At 46.8% G+C, this 22,795-nt stretch overlaps 1 protein-coding gene across 1 annotated transcript in view; it reads right to left on the minus strand.

Annotated features, from left to right (window-relative positions):
* LOC139163114 (zinc finger protein RFP-like) overlaps positions 1 to 22,795 on the minus strand; it is a 182,952-nt gene that overhangs the window by 108,687 nt on the left and 51,470 nt on the right. The window lies entirely within an intron of this gene.

Genomic DNA, 22,795 nt, shown 5'->3' on the forward strand with positions numbered 1-22,795 from the left:
TTTGCTAATCTCTTGGGTGGTGAATGCCATCAATAAAACATTTTAAATTGATGTTCTTTAAAAGCTACTGATTTGGTTATCCTCCAATTGTAAGGCCAGAGCTTCTCCCATCTATCTAAATCTATGGTACAGCCAAAATTTCCACAACAACTAATTGTACTGTCTTTAACAATGTCACTTGATATTTTATCATAAATTTGTAAATTTTACCAATTAGCTTTCCCCGACCCTTCATAATTAACTTAATCTAAGTCCCTGTTGCCTTTTTGAAAAATGTAGTCTTTTTTGTCCTGTAAAAATCTTGTCTGAGTCTGTGCATATGTCCACCAGTTCAATGTTATAACTTCTGCACTGAGATCTTGTTTGGTTTTTAAATTTAGCTGAGTCTAAAAGATCTTTATATTTAATTATTTCTCCTATTTTAATTAAATTTGGATGACAAATTGCCTCTATTGGGGATACCTAATCTGGCATTGTGAGAAAATGGTTTTTCTTAATTTCTAACCATGTTTGTAGAAGTGAGTTCCTCATTGTAGCTTTTTAAAAATATATATATGTGCTTTATATTAGTCGTACCATATGAAACCATGCCACCCCAACATTAAATCATGGCCCTCAAAGTTAAGATTCACTTGTTGTCTAAAGTTAACCAGTCCTTGATCCATCTTAGGGTGGCTGCTTGATAATAAATCTTCCAATTGTGGAGGCCCAAACTTCCTCTTTCTTTCACATCTTGAAGAGCTGTGATCTTTATTCTCGCTTTTTTACCCTGCCATATGAATTTTGAGACTACAACTGCATACAATTGAAAGTAAATTGGGAAGCCTGTCATTGTGGAGTCTGCCTTGCAACAACAAAGAATGCTTATCCACAGGAAATATGCATGTGTAAAGCTTGTAACAATTTTGGGTAGTTAGAAAGCTGATAAAAGTAACAAGAGTTAGGCAATTTGCAGACCTCAGCTAAAAGAGGAATATAGATGGCTTGGAGCAAATAAAAAGTGTGTTAGATAACTCCTGGGGCATCCATTGGCCAAGACCTAGGAATAGGGACAGCTAGAGACCAATAGATCAAATTGTAGAATATGACTAAAATGTTCATTAGATGATATCTCTTATAACCCCACCTTGTCCCGCCTTTAGTGAAAATGTGAAAACAGGCAATTTAATAACATTATTGACTTGGATATAATTGCAAATTAGGATGAACATTTAAAATGCTAATATTTGGGAAGGGGGAATTTGAGAGATGTTTCCGGAAATGATGAAATATGGTAAATAACTGGTGTAACTAAGATAAAGGAGAAATATTGGGCATATAGTGATGCTCTTTATGTGTAAAGGTTGAGTAAGAGAAGATAAAGAATTATGGAAAGAGAATAATTTGTCTGAAGCTGGAATAATAAAGATATGGTGCAAAATGATTAATTTGCGATAAAGGATTATAGAAAAGAGACGAATGTTGAAAAAAATGGGAAGATTAGAATATATTAAAGTTATGAGTATGTATATGATGTGGAAGATGTAACCCAGTCGAAACTGTACATAAAATATGTATGATGAAAAAATTATAATAAAATAAAAAACTAAAAAAAAGAAATAAATTAAGGAGCAGGAACAAGCCCTGGTGGAGGAAAAGAAAGAGGCAAAATGTGGAGAAAAGGTAAGGACAGGCCAGGAGACGTCCCAGGGGATAAGGGGTGTCCACCTGAGATCCAGCTTGGAAATGGAAAACTGGTAGCAAAAAGGCATTGCTAATCCTAATATTTCAAAATCAGATGCTAATCCTAATATTTCAAAATCAACCAAAATATAACCCAATTCTCAATCTTTCCTCTGATATGGAATCCAAAATGGGGTTCCCTAAAGAAAGAATCTTGCAAAAGTATATGAAAGAAGGCAAAAGAAAGATGGGAGTCCTGAGGATTTTTCTTGAAATAATATATACCGGGCTTTCAGGCAACACACTGATTTAGATCCAGAAGCCTCAGACAATCAGAAAATGATAAGATTTTTATAAGGTATAAGTTACAGAAAGTGGGAAGAAGTCCAGGAAAAGGCATTTCAGAATGAGATAGCTTAATGGGCAGTGAGAAGAAATACCGTATATACTCGAGTATAAGTCGGGTTTTTTTAGCCCAAAAATGGGCTGAAAAACCCGACCTCGACTTATACTCGGGTGACTGACATGTCACCACAAGAGGGCGCAAGCGGCTGAGGGAAAGACAGCCGTCTGCCTTTGCTTCAGCTAGAAAGAAGCGACAACTGCCCGGTCAAGAAGCAAGAATCCACCTAGCCAAACGGCTTTTTTCTTGTTTAGCGCGGCGTTCAAGTGGTTGGCAGGTTCCTTTGCTTGCACGCAAGAGCCAACCACTCAAACGCCACGCTAAACAAGAAAAAAGCCGTTTGGCTAGGGGGTAGATTCTTGCTTCTTAACCGGGCAGTTGCCCCCTCTCCCAGAACTTCTTTGGAGCTGAAGCAAAGGCAGACGGCTGTCTTTCCCTAAGCCGCTTCCTGGAGACCGCTAAAGATATCGCTCTGGGAGAGGGGGCAACTGCCCGGTTTAAGAAGCAAGAATTCCCCCCCCCAGCGAAATGGCTTTTTTCTTGTTTAGCGCGGCGTTCGAGTGGTTGGCTCTTGCGTGCAAGCAAAGGAACCTGCCAACCACTCGAACGCCACGCTAAACAAGAAAAAAGCCGTTTCGCTGGGGGGGGGGAATTCTTGCTTCTTAAACCGGGAGCAGTTGCCCCCTCTCCCAAAGCGATGTCCCAAAGCGGTCTCCGGGAAGCGACCAAGGGAAAGGCAATCGTCTGCCTTTCCTTCAGCTCAAAAGAGAAGGCAAATGCCCTGCCTTCCCCCAGCCAGTTAACCGAGCGCTTCAAGTTAACCGGCTGGGGGAAGGCGGGGCATTTGCCTCCTCTTTCGGGCTGAAGGAAAGGCAGACGATTGCCTTTCCCTCGGTCGCTTCCCGGAGACCGCTTTGGGACATCACTTTGGGAGAGGGGGCAACTCCTCCCAGTTAAGAAGCAAGAATCCCTCCCCCCTAGCCAAACGGCTTTTTTCTTGTTTAGCGCGGCGTTCGAGTGGTTGGCTCTTGCGTGCAAGCAAAGGAACCTGCCAACCACTCGAACGCCGCGCTAAACAAGAAAAAAGCCGTTTCGCTGGGGGCGGGGGATTCTTGCTTCTTAAACCGGGAGGAGTTGCCCCCTCTCCCAAAGCGATGTCCCAAAGCGGTCTCCGGGAAGCGACCGAGGGAAAGGCAATCGTCTGCCTTTCCTTCAGCCCGAAAGAGGAGGCAAATGCCCCGCCTTCCCCCAGCCGGTTAACTTGAAGCGCTCGGTTAACCGGCTGGGGGAAGGCAGGGCATTTGCCTTCTCTTTTGAGCTGAAGGAAAGGCAGACGATTGCCTTTCCCTCGGTCGCTTCCCGGAGACCGCTTTGGAACGTTGCTTTGCTTGCGCCTGCCCCTCGTACAGCGGAGAGAGGCGGCAAATGGCCAGCCCTTCCCCCACCCGCTTAGCTGAGCCCTTCGGGAAGGTGCCGCCTGTCTTCGCTGTAGGAAAGGCAGGCACATCCGAAGCGCGTGGGGAAGTGGCTGTGGGAGGCAACGACATTCCTAAGCCGGTGAGGTGTGGGGGGGGGGGTGGCGAGAAGATAGAAGCAAGAATCCAACCCCCCCCCAGCTTTTCCCCCCTCTCCCCGCAAGAAAAGGAGCCAGCCAAACACTCCAATGCCGCGCTAGAGGGGGGAAAAGCCGATGAGGTGTGTGTGTGGGGGGGGTGGATTCTTGCTTGTCTTCTCAACACCCCCTCACCCCACCTCTCGGGAAGAGAGCAACAGGAAAGGACGCGGTTTTCTTCTGCCGGGTCGAGGACAAAGCGGGTGTTGAGGGCAGCGGCCGAGCAACATTTCAGCGGGGAGAAAACCCCAAGCTGAGAGTGCCTTTTAAAATCACTCTCCTCTCAGCCTCGGCAAGCTGCCGAGAAGTGGGGTTTTCGGAGTGGGGAGGCAAAAACGCTCAGAATGTCACCAACGAGGCATTTCTCCAAGGGGCGGGGGTCCCTAAACTTTCCTTTAACCCCAGCGGACACAAAGATGGGAATGCGTGGTCCTTGCCAGCCACCCATCTGCGGGGGCTGCCCCGCGCCAAGGCAGAATTAAATTCAACAACCAAAATATTATATTTTTAAAAAACATACTTTTTTGACAGTTTGTTTGCCTTTTAAGACATCTCTCTGGCTGTGCCTAATGTCAACAATAAAATTTTTTGCCAGGTGAATTTTTTTTTGCCAGATTAGCTATGGATCTCACTGAAGAAATTTTAAAGAATACTCAAAATGATTCTTCATTTGCTTTGTAACCTTAAATAAAAAAACAATACAGTATTGACTCTGTAATTTACCCGGGGAGGGGACAGGAGGGGGGCGCAGACAGACAGGAAAGGAAGACAGACAGACAGACAGACAGACAGACAGACAGACAGACAGACAGACAGACAGACAGAGACCTATGACCACAATTGAGCTCAAAATTTGTTGTTAAGCAAAAGCATTGTTAAGTCAAAATCACCACATTTTACTCAATCCATGACATTTCCTAGCTCTAACAGTGATGTGCAAGCTAGGGAAGTACCGGTACATCTGAAGACATGTGTAATGTTCTAGTTATGGTTAACTGTGTGGCAGAAAGTGGACTCTGGGTTTGTTTTCCTATTACAGTGAGGTTGAATGTACCATATATAATTTTACAAGAGCTCTCTCTCTTTCTCTCTCTGTATATACACATACAGTTTATATAGTAGATAATGTACAGTATATTTTTGTGTGCCTGTGTGTAATATTTATTTACACATATGGCATATATACATAGAATTAAGTATATTTTGGATGTTCAGTAATTGTAAATATAGAGGGAAATTGTATCTCTTTGAGGCAAGGAGAGGTCAAGTATCCTAACCGTAACCCAAACCAGCAGGAGCAGGGGATTAAGGTAAGTACCTAGGTACTTGCAATTTTTTTGCCTATACCTGTCTTGGGGGATATATACCTGTTTACCCTCTTTTAAACTTACAGAGCTAGTTTACTGGCTTTCTTTGAAATAAATATTCTAAAATATTTAATCTACTGATGCCTCAATTGATGTAATTTTATTGGTTTCCATTTTTATAAGTTACCAGTAGCTGCTGCAATTTCCACCCTCGACTTATACAGGGGTTTATAAATTTTCCCAGTTTTTGTGGCAAAAGTAGGCGCCTCGACTTATAGTCGGAGCGACTTATACTCGAGTATATACGGTAAGTAAATTCAGAAGGCTGGTAGAAATGCAACCTTGCTAGCAGACGCCCTTAGACAGGGAAAGAAGGGAGGAAGGGATGTAATAAAGGAGGAAGAGGATGGGCTGGATGGAGTTCAGGGAATAGATAGAGAAAAAATGCAGAGGTTTTGGTAGGAAGCAGGAGACCAAGGAAAGACAGATGGCAAGAGGGAGCAGAGAAGGGAAGTGGGGCCTCCACCCCACAGAATGAGGTGGGGGGGGGAATCAATTGATGGGGATAGGTTGAGAAAAGGGGGAGAAAGGAGGGTGGGGAAAGATAGGGGAAAGAGTGAGGAAAGGCTAAGAAAAAAGGAGGGAGGGGGGAAATGATAGGGGGGAAGGGAGACAAGCAGGGGGGGCAACAGAGGAGCAGACAGAGGCAATGGTAGACAGGCAAGCAGCAGGGGAGAGGAGAGAGCAAGGAGAGGAAGGACTAAACATCACCCAACCCCAGGATCGGCCTGCAGAGATGCAGAAGCAGCCGGCTGGAAGGACAAGAGTCCAGCCAAGCAGGGCAAGTGGAGGTGCCTGAGCAAAGGGACAGAATGGAGGAGTGGGATCCACAAGGAATGGACTGTAGCAGGAGAAGGGGCCTGGATGGTTGGAAAAGAGGGACCCTTTCAGGAGTTGAAACCAACCAACCAACCAAAGGTCTAGAAAGGCTAGAACTATGATGCCTTAAACATGATCTAAGTATTGCCCACAAGATCATATGCTGCAATGTCCTGCCTGTCAAAGACTACTTCAGCTTCAACCACAATAACACAAGAGCACACAACAGATTCAAGCTTAATATTAACCGCTCCAAACTTGACTGTAAAATATACGACTTTAGTACTTGGATTGTCAAAGTGTGGAACTCATTACCGGACTCTGTAGTATCATCCCCTAACTCCCAACATGTTACCCTTAGACTATCCATGGTTGACCTCTCCAGGTTTCTAAGAGGTCAGTAAGGGGTGTACATAAGCATACTAGAATGCCTTCCCTCCACTGTGCTATAGTCTCTCCTATATCTTCCCTACTGTATCCTCTATAACCTTCATTGTGTATTACTTTGTATTGGACTAAATAAATAAACAAACCAATCAATCAGAATAGAGCTGCAAGGGAGTTTGGAGGTCTTCTAGTCTAGCCCCCCTGCTCAAACAGGAGACCCTATATCAGGAGGGAGGTCTGCTGCCCAGATGGGGGGGCACAATGGGGTAGCGAAAACCCACAAGTCAGGAAGGGACCATAGTTCCCCACCTCTCCTTTTATTAGGATCTAAGGATCAATAATTGATGGGGGGCACCCATTGAGTGTTGGCTTCTCTCGTGTTTTTATCCCTCCCCCACCTCTTTTAACAGGATGCTAGGATCAATTGTAATTGATTGGGCTTCGTCCCAGGGAGGTTTACTTCCCTCCAGCATTTAAAACAATTCCCCCCTTTAACGAGCTGGTTGCGCGAATAATAAACGATTCGGGATTCGTCCCGTGAATCTTCGCTCCAATTTCTCCCTTTTAAAATACAGTGATACCTCGTCTTACAAACTCCTCGTCATACAAACTTTTCAAGATACAAACCCGGGGTTTAAGATTTTTTTGCCTCTTCTTACAAACTATTTTCACCTTACAAACCCACCGCCGCCGCTGCAATGCCCCGCCTCCGGACTTCCGTTGCCAGCGAAGCACTCGTTTTTTGCACTGCTGGTATTCCCCTGAGGCTCCCCTCCATGGGAAATCTCACCTCCAGACTTCCGTGTTTTTTGTGATGCTGCAGGGGAATCCCAGCAGTGCAAAAAAGGGCGCTTCACTGTCAATGGAAGTCTGGAGGTGGGATTTCCCAGCGAGGGGAGCCTCAGTGAAATCGCAGCATTGCAAAAACACAGAGGTCTCGAGGTGGGGTTTCGAGGACATTGGTGTTTTTGCCATGCTGCAATTTCATTGATGCTCCCTTCACTGGAAAACCCCACCTCTGGACTTCCGTTAACAGCGAATCACTCGTTTTTGAGATGCTGCGATTCCCTGCTGGGATTTCCCTGCAGCATCGCAAAAACACGGAAGTCCGGAGGTGAGGTTTCCCATGGAGGGGAGCCCCAGGGGAATCCCAGCAGCGCAAAAATGGGCGCTTCGGCTGGCAAAAGGGGTGAGTTTTGGGCTTGCACGCATTAATCGCTTTTTCATTGATTCCTATGGGAAACATTGTTTCATCTTACAAACTTCACCTTAAGAACCTCATCCCGGAACCAATTAGGTTTGTAAGACAAGGTATCACTGTACTGCCGTTCTTCTTTAAGAAGCCAGAGAAGCTAACCACAAGAAGACCAACAATTTGTTTCAGTTTCCTGCTTGGGCAGAGCCCCAAAGGCGCTCACCAGATTCCCAGGAAAAGTTTCGAAGCTTAACTTTCTCTTTTCCTCTGGAGACGGCGATGACATCCAAGGCGCCCTTGCAGGATTTCTTACAGGAAGGCACCTGCTCCATCTGCCTGGAGTATTTCCAGGACCCCGTGCTCATCCTGGAGTGCAGCCACAACTTCTGTCGGGGGTGCTTGACCCGCAGTTGGGAGACGTCGGAATCGGAGGCTTTCTGTCCCCAGTGTAGACAGACCTTCGCGCCCCGCAGAGTCCTCCCCAACCGGCAGCTGGCGCGGATGGTGGAAGTGGCCAAGCGATGCGGAGGTCCTTGGGGTGAGGAAGGAGGGAGCTTCTGCCCGAAGCACCGGGAGCCCCTCAAGCTCTTTTGCAAGGACCACGAGACCCTCATCTGCTTGTTCTGCATGGTCTCCAAAGAGCACAAGGGCCACTCGGTGATCCCTCCGGAGGAGGCTTTCCTGGAATACCAGGTAGGAGCCAGCCAGGAGGAATCACTGTGGAGGGGCATCCAGAATCCTTTCCCTTCCTGGCAATCCTTGAACCAATTTAGTTACTTCCTCTGTTGTCTGCAAAATGGGTTTAGCATGGGGCAGAATCATCACTGAGAAGCAGACTCGAGGGAAGATCTAAGAAACCTTTATTGAAGTACTTCAGCAAAAGGGTCTCAGCAGTTTAATAATAATAATAATAATAATAATAGTAATAGTAATAATAATAATAATAGTAATAGTAATAATAGTAATGATACTAATAATAGTAATAATAGTAATAATTAATAAGATACTTCACCAGAAGAGCCCTTCACTCCTCTACCATTAACAGAATACCCTACGAAACTAGACTTACAATCCTGAGTCTTGAAAGCTTAGAACTATGGCGCCTTAAACATGATCTAAGTATTGCCCACAAGATCATATGCTGCAACATCCTGCCTGTCAAAGACTACCTCAGCTTCAACCACAACAACACAAGAGCACACAACAGATTTAAGCTTAATATTAACCGCTCCAAACTTGACTGTAAAAAATACGACTTTAGTATTCGGGTTGTCGAAGCGTGGAACTCATTACCGGACTCTGTAGTATCATACCCTAACCCCCAACATGTTACCCTTAGACTATCCATGGTTGACCTCTCCAGGTTTCTAAGAGGTCAGTAAGGGGTATACATAAGCATACCAAAATGCCTTCCCTCCACTGTGCTATAGTCTCTCCTATATCTTCCCTACTGTATCCTCTATAACCTTCATTGTGTATTACTTTGTATTGGACTAAATAAATAAACAAACCAATCAATCAGAATAGAGCTGCAAGGGACTTTGGAGGTCTTCTAGTCTAGCCCCCCCTGCTCAAACAGGAGACCCTATATCAGGAGGGAGGTCTGCTGCCCAGATGGGGGGGGGCACAATGGGGTAGCGAAAATGGAGCTCCATCCCAGAGCAACCAATTTGCACTGAAAGATGTTGAAAGAAAATGCAGGGCATCCTGCATAAGCCACGCCCCCCCATATATATATATATATGTATGTATACACACACACACAAACAGGAGACCCTATATAACACACAAACACACACTATTTGAAACCCACAAGTCAGGAAGGGACCATAGTTCCCCACCTCTCCTTTTATTAGGATCTAAGGATCAATAATTGATGGGGGGGCACCCATTGAGTGTTGGCTTCTCCCGTGTTTTTATCCCCCCCCCCACCTCTTTTAACAGGATGCTAGGATCAATTGTAATTGATTGGGCTTCGTCCCAGGGAGGTTTACTTCCCTCCAGCATTTAAAACAATTCCCCCCTTTAACGAGCTGGTTGCGCGAATAATAAACGATTTGGGATTCGTCCCGTGAATCTTCGCTCCAATTTCTCCCTTTTAAAATACAGTGATACCTCGTCTTACAAACTCCTCGTCATACAAACTTTTCAAGATACAAACCCGGGGTTTAAGATTTTTTTGCCTCTTCTTACAAACTATTTTCACCTTACAAACCCACCGCCGCCGCTGCAATGCCCCGCCTCCGGACTTCCGTTGCCAGCGAAGCACTCGTTTTTTGCACTGCTGGTATTCCCCTGAGGCTCCCCTCCATGGGAAATCTCACCTCCAGACTTCTGTGTTTTTGTGATGCTGCAGGGGAATCCCAGCAGTGCAAAAAAGGGCGCTTCACTGTCAATGGAAGTCTGGAGGTGGGATTTCCCAGCGAGGGGAGCCTCAGTGAAATCGCAGCATTGCAAAAACACAGAGGTCTCGAGGTGGGGTTTCGAGGACTTTGGTGTTTTTGCGATGCTGCAATTTCACTGATGCTCTCTTCACTGGGAAACCCCACCTCTGGACTTCCGTTACCAGCGAATCACTCGTTTTTGAGATGCTGCGATTCCCTGCTGGGATTTCCCTGCAGCATCGCAAAAACACGGAAGTCCGGAGGTGAGGTTTCCCATGGAGGGGAGCCTCAGGGGAATCCCAGCAGCGCAAAAATGGGCGCTTCGGCTGGCAAAAGGGGTGAGTTTTGGGCTTGCAAGCATTAATCGCTTTTTCATTGATTCCTATGGGAAACATTGTTTCATCTTACAAACTTTTCACCTTAAGAACCTCGTCCCGGAACCAATTAGGTTTGTAAGACAAGGTATCACTGTACTGCCGTTCTTCTTTAAGAAGCCAGAGAAGCTAACCACAAGAAGACCAACAATTTGTTTCAGTTTCCTGCTTGGGCAGAGCCCCAAAGGCGCTCACCTGATTCCCAGGAAAAGTTTCGAAGCTTAACTTTCTCTTTCCCTCTGGAGACGGCGATGGCGTCCAAGGCGCCCTTGCAGGATTTCTTGCAGGAAGGCACCTGCTCCATCTGCCTGGAGTATTTCCAGGACCCCGTGCTCATCCTGGAGTGCGGCCACAACTTCTGTCGGGGCTGCTTGACCCGCAGTTGGGAGACGTCGGAATCGGAGGCTTTCTGTCCCCAGTGTAGACAGACCTTCGCGCCCCGCAGAGTCCTCCCCAACCGGCAGCTGGCGTGGATGGTGGAAGTGGCCAAGCCATGCGGAGGTCCTTGGGGTGAGGAAGGAGGGAGCTTCTGCCTGAAGCACCGGGAGCCCCTCAAGCTCTTTTGCAAGGACCACGAGACCCTCATCTGCTTGTTCTGCATGGTCTCCAAAGAGCACAAGGGCCACTCGGTGATCCCTCCGGAGGAGGCTTTCCTGGAATACCAGGTAGGAGCCAGCCAGGAGGAATCACTGTGGAGGGGCATCCAGAATCCTTTCCCTTCCTGGCAATCCTTGAACCAATTTAGTTGCTTCCTCTGTTGTCTGCAAAATGGGTTTAGCATGGGGCAGAATCATCACTGAGAAGCAGACTCGAGGGGAGATCTAAGAAACCTTTATTGAAGTACTTCAGCAAAAGGGTCTCAGCAGTTTAATAATAATAATAATAATAATAATAATAATAATATTAGTAGTAATAGTAATAATAGTAATAATAATAATAATAATAATAGTAATAATAGTAATAATTAATAAGATACTTCACCAGAAGAGCCATTCACTCCTCTACCATTAACAGAATACCCTACGAAACTAGACTTACAATCCTGAGTCTTAAAAGCTTAGAACTATGGCGCCTTAAACATGATCTAAGTATTGCCCACAAGATCATATGCTGCAACATCCTGCCTGTCAAAGACTACCTCAGCTTCAACCACAACAACGCAAGAGCACACAACAGATTTAAGCTTAATATTAACCGCTCCAAACTTGACTGTAAAAAATACGACTTTAGTATTCGGGTTGTCGAAGTGTGGAACTCATTACCAGACTCTGTAGTATCATACCCTAACCCCCAACATGTTACCCTTAGACTATCCATGGTTGACCTCTCCAGGTTCCTAAGAGGTCAGTAGGGGGTGTACATAAGCATACTAGAATGCCTTCCGTCCACTGCTATAGTCTCTCCTATATCTTCCCTACTATATCCTCTATACCCTTCATTGTGTATTACTTTGTATTGGACTAAATAAATAAATAAACCAATCAATCAGAATAGAGCTGCAAGGGACTTTGGAGGTCTTCTAGTCTAGCCCCCCTGCTCAAACAGGAGACCCTATATCATGGGGGAGGGCTGCTGCCCAGGGGGGGGGCGCAATGGGGTAGGGAAAATGGAGCTCCATCCCAGAAGAACCGTTGAACTTACCTGAACGGTCTTCTCGCTGCACTGCGAAGAGAGTCCAACGTGGGTAATACTTCAGCCTTATTGGCCGGGACTGAGTTAGAAATTAGCATAATTATTATGTCCCGCCCACCACTGCCCCGTCTTAGCCAGTGATAAAAATGAAGGAATAGTAAAGATACAAAAACTTTTATTTAACAACTTTAACCTTCAAGAAACTGCGCACCTGGGCCAAAAGGCCGGGCGGGTTTGGACTCTCTTCGCAGTGCAGCCAGAAGACCGTTCAGGTAAGTTCAACGGTTCTTCTCCACTGCACTGCTCAGAGAGTCCAACGTGGGATATACCCAAGCCACACTTTAGGGAGGGATAGGCTGGACCAGGGGCGCTGGAACACAAACTCCCTGTAGCACTCTTCTGCCGAAGGCTGCCTCCGTTTAAGCAAAAGAGTCCAGGCGGTAATGTCTGATAAAGGTCGTAGGGGCAGCCCAGGTAGCTGCCCTGCAAATGTCCTCAATCGGTGCCTGCGTAGTCCAAGCAGCTGTGGTAGCCGCGCTTCTGGTAGAGTGGGCTGTAATCCTACCCGGTAAGGGTGTTGCTGTGGTCCGATAAGCTTCGATGATACAAGTCCTGATCCATCTGCTGATGGTCTTAGATGAAACTTTTCCTCCCATTGAGGATGGTAGAAAGGACATGAAGAGGGCCTCCGACTTTCGAAAGGTGCTAGTGCGGCGGATATAAATCTTAACTGCTCTTCTAACGTCCACCTTATGCCACCGCAGCTCTGATGGGTGAGAGCCATGGGTGCAAAAATCTGGTAGGACAATGTCCTGGGCCCTGTGAAACCTGGTGTTAACCTTGGGTAGAAAACAGGGGTCCAGTCGCAGAGTCACTCTATCTGGGTGAAAAACACAGAGGTCCAGCCGAACCGATAGTGCTGCAAGCTCCGAGACCCTACGGGCCGAGGTGATGGCTACTAGGAAAGCCACTTTCACTGAAAGAAGACGAAGTGATACTTCCCTCAAAGGTTCAAAGGGGGGTCCTGTTAGCGCCCTTAGAACCAATGGTAAGTCCCAGGATGGAAAATGGTGTATGACAGGAGGAGACAGGTTTGCCGCTCCTCTTGGAAGTCCTTCACCCAAGGGTGATGAGAAATCGGGCAAAACGGGTCTGGTCGAAGAATTGTTGCTATAGCCGCCACCTGTCGGCGGAGTGTGTTGGGCGCCAACCCTTGGTCTAGTCCTTTCTGGAGGAATTCCAGGAGATGTAGTACTGAGGATGACGAGGGTGTGATTCCCTGAGCTCTGCAAAAGGTGCAGTATGCCGCCCAGGTAGCCTGGTAAATACGTGTTGTTGATGGTCGCCGTGCTGCTTGAATGGTGTTAATGACACTTTCTGGAACCTGTTTCTCTCTCATGCGGTTCCCCTCAATCTCCACACGGCAAGCTTCCACCACTGTGGGTCTGGATGTACTATTGATCCCTGTGTCAGGACCAGCCGTTGAAGCGGGATTCTCCATGGTGGTAAGATTGACAACCCCATCAGGTCGGCAAACCAAGGGCGCCTGGGCCAGTATGGAGCTACGAGGAGAATGTCCGCCTCCTCGGAAATGATCTTGGCCACCACCTTGTGCAATAGACAGACTGGGGGAAAAGCGTACAGAAGCCCCTTGGTCCATGGTGATAGCAGTGCATTGACCTGCTCGGCCTCTGGTGTCGGAAATCGGGAGAAGAATCTGGGCAATTGCCGGTTGTGTTGCGTGGCAAAGAGGTCCACTACTGGTACGCCGTACTTTTGGACTATTAGTTGGAACGCCTCCGGGTTCAATGTCCATTCCCCGGGATCGATCGTCGTGCGGCTCAACCAGTCCGCCTGGGTGTTTTCTATCCCCGAGATATGCTCCGCTCGGATCGATGCTAGATGTCTTTCTGCCCATGACATTAGCCTGTGGGCCTCCTGCATCAGGCGGCCTGAGCGTGTGCCACCTTGGTGGTTCACATGTGCTCTTGTCGCTACGTTGTCTGTTAAGATTAGGACATGTTGGCCCTCTATCATCTCCGTGAACGACTGCAGAGCTTGGAACACTGCTCGTAACTCCAGTCTGTTGATATTGGGATCCTCCAAGTCTTCTGGGGACCACCTGCCCTGGGCCACCTGTCCCCCGGAGTGCGCCCCCCAGCCGGAAAGACTTGCGTCGGTAGTTATCGTCACCTCCTGGTGAGCCAAGAAGGGGGAGCCCTTGGTTAAGGCTGGTGAGGTCCACCACGGGAGGGAAAGGCGAACTGTCATGGTCAGGTGCACTTGTCTTTTTGAATTGCTGAGGCGAACCTTTTGGAAGGGGAGGAGGAACCATTGAAGGGGGCAAGCATGAAGCCGGGCCCAAGGAACGATGTTGATACAGGAGATGAACATCCCTAGCAGTTGTGACAGCTGTGCTAGGGAGGTTCTGTTGCGACGGGAGATGGAACGAACCAGTGTCCTTATCTTCTGCCTCCTCTCTGATGAGAGGAAGACTAGGCCTGTCAAGGAATCTATTATGGCGCCCAGATGGAGCAGGTGCATAGTTGGCTCTAGATGACTCTTGGCTCGGTTGATGGTGAAACCTGCCCTCTCTAGCGAATCTATTGTCCGGGCCAGGTCTTGCCTGGCTTGCTGAGAGCTTCTGGAGAGAATGATAACGTCGTCTAGGTATGCTAGAAGACGGATGGATTGAGCCCTGAGGCTCGCTGTTAGAGTGTCCAAAATTTTGGTGAATGTCCTCGGGGCTGAAGACAAACCGAAGGGCATGGCCTTGTACTGAAAGTGCTGGTTGAGAAGAGAGAAGCGGAGGAATTGTCGATGTTGTGGATGGACCGGGACATGGAGGTATGCCTCCTTGAGATCGATGGAGGTCATCCAGTCCCGGTGTCGAATGGATGCTAGTACAGTAGAACCCCGACTTACGAGATTAATTGGTGCCGGAAGGAGGCTCGTAAGTTGAAAAGCTCGTATGTCGAAAAGCGATTAATGCGTGCGTCCCTCCCGCCTGCGCAGCTCCCGCCTCTTCAGAGGGTCGAGTCGGAGTCGGAGGAGTCCAGGCTGTTCCTCAGGCAGGCTGTTCCTCAGGCGGCTGGTTTCAAAGTGAAGTCTCTAGAGTCTAGACTAGACCACCTTTGAGATAACTTGACTCGGTCCAGTCGGTTCTGTTCGTGGGCTCACTCCCCGTTGAAACAAACAGACTTGGAGTTCCGTACTCTTCAGCCGGGCGGCAATAGCTTAAAACACCGCGGGATCCCGAGTGGCAGGGAGGGTGTGTGGGCTTGACACCCCCCCGCCCCTCCTAGTTTTTCGTTGGCGGCTGCTATGGAAGCGGGTGTTGGAAGCCACGTCTCCCTCAGGAGCGGGAGAAAAGGCGGCAAGATCGCCCGTCTGCGTAGCTTAAGCTTCAGAGCTCTCAGTGGGCTCGGACTCCCGGGCAGGATGCCGCAGTGGCTCCTCAGTCTTCTGCTCACTCCTCTGCCCGGCGACGGCGTAGCTTGCGCCGGCATGGCCCATTGCTTGCATTGTGAGAGCTCCATTAAGGTAGAGCGCTGGTTAAGAAGAAACCCGGCTCTTAAGATTTTTCTCCAAATTACCGACGGAGAAGAAGGAGAAGAAGCTGAGCAGCTGCAGCCGCCTGAGGAACAGCCTGGACTCCTCCGACTTGGCCCTCTGAAGAGGCGGGAGCTGCGCCCCGGCTGGGTTCGGGCGCGCCTCACCCGCCGCGGGAGGGGAAGAAGCGGATCTGCCGTCTGGACTGTGTAGACAGCCGGAGGGGCTTGATGTAACGGTAGCAGCTGCCCCGAATCTTCCGAGGCTCGTTGGAGGCGCCGCGCGCGCGCTTTTGCCTTCTTTGAGATGAGGCTCGAGGCAGGGTTAGGGCAGTTAATTTTGCTCCTTGAACATTCAACAACCCATCTCTTTTTTCAGGGTAAATCCCAGAGAAGACAAGCTTTGTGCTGCTGAAGTAACCAGCCCGAAAGGCTCCGCTGACAGGGACAGGCGGTGAGCGCTCGTATCCCGAATTTGGGCTCGTAAGTTGAAGAGAAATATCCCTCCCCTCCTAGCTCGCATCTCGAAATGCTCGTATATAGAGCAGCTCGTATGTCGAGGTTCTACTGTATAGTGTGCAGGGAATGCATTTTGAAGCATTGGTACCTGATGTAAAGGTTCAGCTGTTTCAGGTTTAAGATTAGGCGGCAGCCGCCGGAAGACTTGGGGACCACAAACACGATGGAATAGAACCCCAGCATCTCCTGATGCATTTGTACAGGCTCTATCGCTCCTATGTCTAGGAGGTGTTGAACCTCCTGCAGGGTGATGGATCGCTTTTGTGGTTGACTCAATGAGGTTTCTATAAACCTGTTGGGAGGACGGTGGAGAAATCTTAGTTGAAGACCTTGAGCTATGGTGTCCAAGGCCCAAACGTCTGTGGATATGGACTCCCAAAAGTCGGTGAAGCACTGCAGGCGCCCACCTATGGGAATGTCCTGGGAGGAGTCACTTCTGTTTGCGATAGCCTCCCCTATTGCCTCCTCGAAATGGCCTACGGGATTGTTGGAACTGTTGGCTTCTGTTCCCATAGCCTCCTCGATCAGTACGATAGGTGGGTGTATAAGCCCCCTGTCTGTAAGGTCTTGTGACCGGGGATGAAATCGAGGTGGGATCTGAACGAAAGGACTGTCTGCGGTAATAAGGGGCTCCCCGCCTGTCCTGACGCCTCGCTGATCGTGGTAAGACTTTCTTCTTGTCCCTGTCCTCAATGAGGACCGAGTCCAGGGATTCGCCAAAGAGTTTGGAGCCCTGATACGGGGCCGCAGCGAGACGCCATTTCGATTTGGCGTCCGCCTGCCACGAACGGAGCCAAAGCAGGCATCGGGCTGATAGGTTCGATGCCAAGGCGCGGGAGGAGAACCTTGCTGCCGCTAAGGTGGCATCCACGGAGAACTCTGTAGTGGCAATCAGTTTGTTCACATCTTGGCGGAGCCTGGCATCCTCAGGGCCTAGTCTGGTTAGCATGTCCTTTAACCATAGAATGGAGGCCCTGTTAAAGAAAGATGTGGCCGATGCCGCTCTGAGGGACCAGGCGGTCAACAGATGAATTCTTCTGGTCATATTCTCCGCCTTCCTATCATCCGGTTTCAGTCCATCTGCCATGTCTGATGGCACGACTGCATTGGACATCAAGGATGTCACCGGGGTATCTACCGTGGGATACTGGAGCAAATCCTCCACTTCTGGGTCAAAAGTATAGAATTTTCTGTCCCAGGCTGAGGGTCCTAGGGCTGCAGTTGGCTGCTGCCAGGGTTTTTTGATGTTCTCTGCAATTGCAGGAATGGGCTCAGACTCCTTCTGGGGCTCGTTGATGAGCCTAGCTGCTGGCATGATGCCCACATCCTGGGCTGCTGGCTTTGCTGAGTTGTCAGGAGTCAAGGTGGCCTTGGCCTTATTCAACAAAACTCTGAAGAAAGACTGCTTGAATAGGCCTGCTAGTGGAGGTTGCTCAGGCAAGGTGGCCTCATCTCCGGATAGTTCATCTTCCTGGTCCATGGGCATCTCACCAAGGCCCTGATCCTCCTGAAAGGAGTCGTGTACAGATGTGGCAACCTCTGGCACAGTCCAAGAATCTTGTCTGCTAGGCCTAGGAAGTGGAGAAGGCCTCTGTTGGGCGCCCACTGCGATGCCTTGCGAGTAGGCCGAGGCAATCATGTCTTGCAAGGATGGAGACATTGTTTGCCAGTTGTATATGGGTCCTCTAAGGCCCGCTGCTGTTGGAGTAAATGTTGCTGCAGTCTGAGTGGGGTGAGGCCTTGGCTGTATAGCAGGTCTAGACCACTCTGTTCCCTGACACCCTTGTGCTGGAGGAGCGCTCAAGGGGCGATCTGGTGATAAGCCCCCTGCCCCAGAGAGAAGCATGCTCTCCAATGGTGGTTCGGTGGTCAAGGGGCTCAGGTGGTGTGGGGGGAAGGTGCTGGAGGGGCTAGGTCCTTGCCTGAACTTGCTCATTTCCAACTGGGCCTCCAGGGCTTTGATTCTTTTCTCAGCCTCTTTCAGGGCTGTTGCTGATTGAGAGGATTTCCCCTTAGACTTGCTACTATGGGATTTCTCCTTCCCCTTACTAGTTGAGGGGGCAGCCGGTTCACCGGTATTACTCTGGGGTAACTGCGACATCTTTGAGGCAGGAACTACTCACAATGTTTGTAGTAGGAAGCCTTAAGCAATGCAATCCCAGCCTGTGAATGACTCAGCTCAGTGTCGCCCAATTAGAGCATCATAGCTGCCTAGTACCTCGATTGGACGAGATTCAGGTGGGCGTGGCCTAGGCCACTAGCCTCCTGGTAATGCCCTCTCAAAATGGCCGCCCGGGAGAGGTTGAATTGCCTTATCATTGCCCACAAGATGGCGGCCGTGACATGGCCGGGGACAACGGCCGAAAAATGGCGGGAAAGGACACTCAGGTCCTGTAACTTGCCCACTGCCGGTTTGAGAGGTAAGGCGGACTCTTCTGCGATCCCGGGATTCCCCTGATCGGAGCGCCTTAAAACGCGGCTTTCCTGCCGCCTCCCAGCTGATCTTTCTTCCTGGGGGCTCTCCTCGGCAGTCTAGGGCTGCCCGGCGCTAGCCGCTTCAGCCGCGGAGCTTTCTCACCGCCTCCCAGCTGATAAGGCTCCTTGGAGCTCCTCGTGGCAATTTGGGGCTTTCCTCGCCGCTAACCGCGGTCTCAAAGGCCGCCTCACAGCTGATTAAGCTCCCTGCGGCGAGCTGGGAAGCCGCGGTTCCTCTCTGTCGGCCAGAGCTGATCCTGGAGGTGCCGGTTTGCGCTGGGTGTCCAGAAGGGCAAATGGACAAAGAGGGTATGATCGCGGACGTCAGGGACCCCATACCAGCGAGCCCTGTCAGCAAGGCAATACTCCGGAGAGCAGAGGCCTCTCAGGGATTAGAAAGTTGGAGAACTATACCCCAGAGGGCAGAGGCTCTCATTCCAAGGAACTCTGTCTTCTTTCCTGTAGAAAAGGAGAAAAAAAGAGAAAAAATTGTTAGAGTAAATTTTATTTAACAGAGGAGAACAAAACTCATAGTCCCTACTCTATGACTGAGTTTTTAAAACTGGCTAAGAGGGGGCAGTGGTGGGCGGGACATAATAATTATGCTAATTTCTAACTCAGTCCCTGCCAATAAGGCTGAAGTATTACCCACGTTGGACTCTCTGAGCAGTGCAGTGGAGAACAACCAATTTGCACTGAAAGATGTTGAAAGACAATGCAGGGCATCCTGCATAAGCCATGCCCCCCCATATATATATATGTATGTACACACACACACACACAAACAGGAGACCCTATATAACACACAAACACACACTATTTAAAACCCACAAGTCAGGAAGGGACCATAGTTCCCCACCTCTCCTTTTATTAGGATCTAAGGATCAATAATTGATGGGGGGGGCACTCATTGAGTGTTGGCTTCTCCCGTGTTTTTATCCCCCCCCCCCACACCTCTTTTCTCAACTAGCAAATGCTCTGTCCTACACATTGGGAAGAAGAATCTGAACTCCAAATATGAACTGAATCATCAAATTATCACAGATAATCCCCACTCGTTAAAAACCTTGGTATACAAAAGATTTAAGTGCCAAAGCCCACTGCAACAATATAGTCAAGAAGGCTTCAAGAGTTGTAAACCTAATCCTACATAGCTTCTGCTCTGGCAATCTCACACTACTTACCAGAGCTAACAAAACTTTTGCACACCCATCCTCCAATACAGCTCATCTGTTTGGAACCCATATCGCATCTCAGACATTAACACCCTTGAAAATGTCCAAAGATACTTCACCAGAAGAGCCCTTCACTCCTCCACTCGAAATAGAATACCCTAGGAGACTAGACTTTCAATTCTGGGCCTAGAAAGTTTAGAACTAAGATGCCTTAAGCAAGATCTAAGTATTGCCCACAAGATCATATGCTGCAACGTCCTGCCTGTTGGCAACTACTTCAGCATCAACCACAACAACACAAGAGCACAGAACAGATGTAAACTTAATATTAACCGCTCCAAAGAGGTTAATGGTCTCCAAAGAGCACAAGGGCCACTCGGTGATCCCTCCAGAGGAGGCTTTCCCGGAATACCAGGTAGGAATCAATTAGGAGGAATCGCTGCGGAGGGGCATCCAGAATCCATTGCCTTCCGGGCAATCTTTGAACCAATTTACTTGCTTCCTCTGTTGTCTGCAAAATGGGATTAGCATGGGGCAGAACCATCACTCAGAAGCAGACTGGAGGGAAGATCCAAGAAACTTTCATTGAAGTACTTCAGCAAAAGGGTCTCAGCAGTTTAATAATAATGATTATGATGATGATGATGATGATGATAATGATGATAATAATAATAATAATAATAATAATAATAAAAAATATGTTGTGTGCATGTTTTTTAATTATGGGTTTATTTTTTATTATTAGATTTGTATTATATATTGTTTTTCTATTACTGCTGTGAGCCGCCCCGAGTCTACGGAGAGGGGCGGCATAAAAAATTAATTAATTAATTAATTAATGATAATAATAATTTGTTAGATTTGTATGCCGCCCCTCTCCATAGACTCGGGGCAACTCACAACAGAACAATACAATATAAATACAAATCTAATATTTTAAAAATTAAAAAACTGATTTAAAATACATTGTTATAAAAAAACGTATCTGCTACACAAACATACACACTCAGTGCAACTGAACATAAACATAATAAAGGTCAACAGAAAAAAAGGAGGGGGAGAGATTAAAGGAGCCAAGACTCCAACCTCATATACAAAGACAAATTTGATACAGTTAAGATTAAGTTTCCTTGACTCATTGGTTCCGTGAAATGTTTTTTATATTTCTTGTCCTGATCTACTTTCACAATCTACAGAAATTTCATATTTTATGCTAATCTTTCTTTATCATGGGGTGTGTGTTTTATAATAAGCTAGAACAGTGATGGTGAACCTATGGCAAGGATGCCACAGATGGCACCCGGAGCCATATCTGCTGGCATGCGAACCGTGTGCCGGCCAGTTGATTTTTGGCTCGCACGGAGGCTCGGGGGGGGGCTTTTTGGCTTTCAGAAGGGAGGGGGAGGTCATTTTTATCCTCCCCCGGCTCCAGGAAAGCCTTTTGAGCCTGCGGAGGGTGAAACATGAGCCTACTGGGCCCACCAGAATTTGGGAAACTGGATGTTTCCGGCCACTAGGGAGCCTGGGTGTGGGAGGGGAGAAGCTGTTTTCACACTCCTCAGGCATTGAATTATGTGGTCACATGATCAAAATTTGGATGTTTGGCAACTGCCATGTATTTATGAAGACTGAAATATATACTGCTCAAAATAAGAGGAACACTTAAACAACACAATATAATTCCAAGTAAATCAAACTTCTGTGAAATCAAACTGTCCACTTAGGAAGCATCACTGATTGACAATAAATTTCACATTGTCAACACATTCAACTTTGTACAGAACAAAGTATTCAATTAGAATATTTCATTCATTCAGATCTAGGATGTGTTCTTTGTGTGTTCCCTTTTATTTTTTTGAGCAGTGTACTATATCTTCTAACTGGAGTTTCCCTCCAATGTAATTCTTTACAGAAAAGAAACTCAAAACTTGTATTTTCTCTTCAGATCAATGCTGAGGATTGCCTGAAGGTTCAGAAGGAGCAGAAAGAAAAAATATCTACATGCAAAAGAGACACAGAGCAAACAGTGCAGAAAATATTTGTAAGTATTGATCCAAGGTGACTATTTTCTGAGCTAATAGGAAGGAGACCCCCTCCGCCATCTTTAATAATAGACAGCCTGTTTGTAAGTACAAGTTCTGACTTAAATGAAATTCAAATTATTTTGGGGGGGGGGGTGTAATTTTTTTTTTATTCTCCAATCACGTCTACAGAAAAAAAGATACCATTTATTTTACATTAATTTACAATATATCACTTTTACAATTTTGGTATACATAAATTAACCAATGCTACCTCCTTACCATTTGACATCTGAACCAAAAAAATAATTATTCCAATTCCTTATATGATAAGAAATTTAAAAAAAAAACCTGTTAGCCAATATACATTTTAGGCTGTTACTATTCTTAATCACATCAAATTAATTAGATCATAATGTTTTTAATTTTCTCAAAATCTCCTCCATATCAATTTTCATGTATGCTTTAAACCCTCTTCCATAATAAATGCCCTCTAGAATAAAAGAGAAAAAGAAAAAGGACATTTAGGGAACAGAAAAGGAGGAAAAATTTCAGATTACCTCCAAAACAGTATTTAAATTAAAACCAACCATTGCTAAAAAGTAGTTAAAATATATATAAAGAGGGCAAAAAAGGAGAAGCCACCATATAGTATATCCCAAATATCGCCAAATTTAAAAAGAACCTAATTAAAAATAATTCCCTTTCATGAATAAAAATACAAAATAAAAATAGAGATTAAAGATTAGAAGATAGCAGGGGAAAATAAGAAAGAAAATAAAAAGAAAAAGAGAGAATAAAAACAAAGCTAAATACTCCATACTTTCATCATGCCCTACTAAAAAAAACAGTAAGAATATCTACCCTATACTAATTATAACACTTTCAATCCATCATCCTGTCCTATTCTTAAAAGAAAAAAAGTCACTGTATGGCCAGTGTAATCATCTTCCCTATAATAATTATAACTTTCAATCCATCATCCTGCCTTATTCTAAAAAGAAAAAAAGTCATTGTATAGCCAGTGTAATCATCTTCCCTATAATAATTATAACACTTTCAATTCATCATCATGCCTTATTCTAAAAAGAAAAAAGTCATTGTATAGCCAGTGTAATCATCTTCCCTATACTAATTATAACACTTTCAATCCATCATCCTGCCTTATTCTAAAAAGAAAAAAAGCCATTGTATAGCCAGTGTAATCATCTTCCCTATA

This window comes from Erythrolamprus reginae, chromosome 2 (genome assembly GCF_031021105.1).
Source record: "Erythrolamprus reginae isolate rEryReg1 chromosome 2, rEryReg1.hap1, whole genome shotgun sequence".
Taxonomy (NCBI): domain Eukaryota; kingdom Metazoa; phylum Chordata; class Lepidosauria; order Squamata; family Dipsadidae; genus Erythrolamprus; species Erythrolamprus reginae.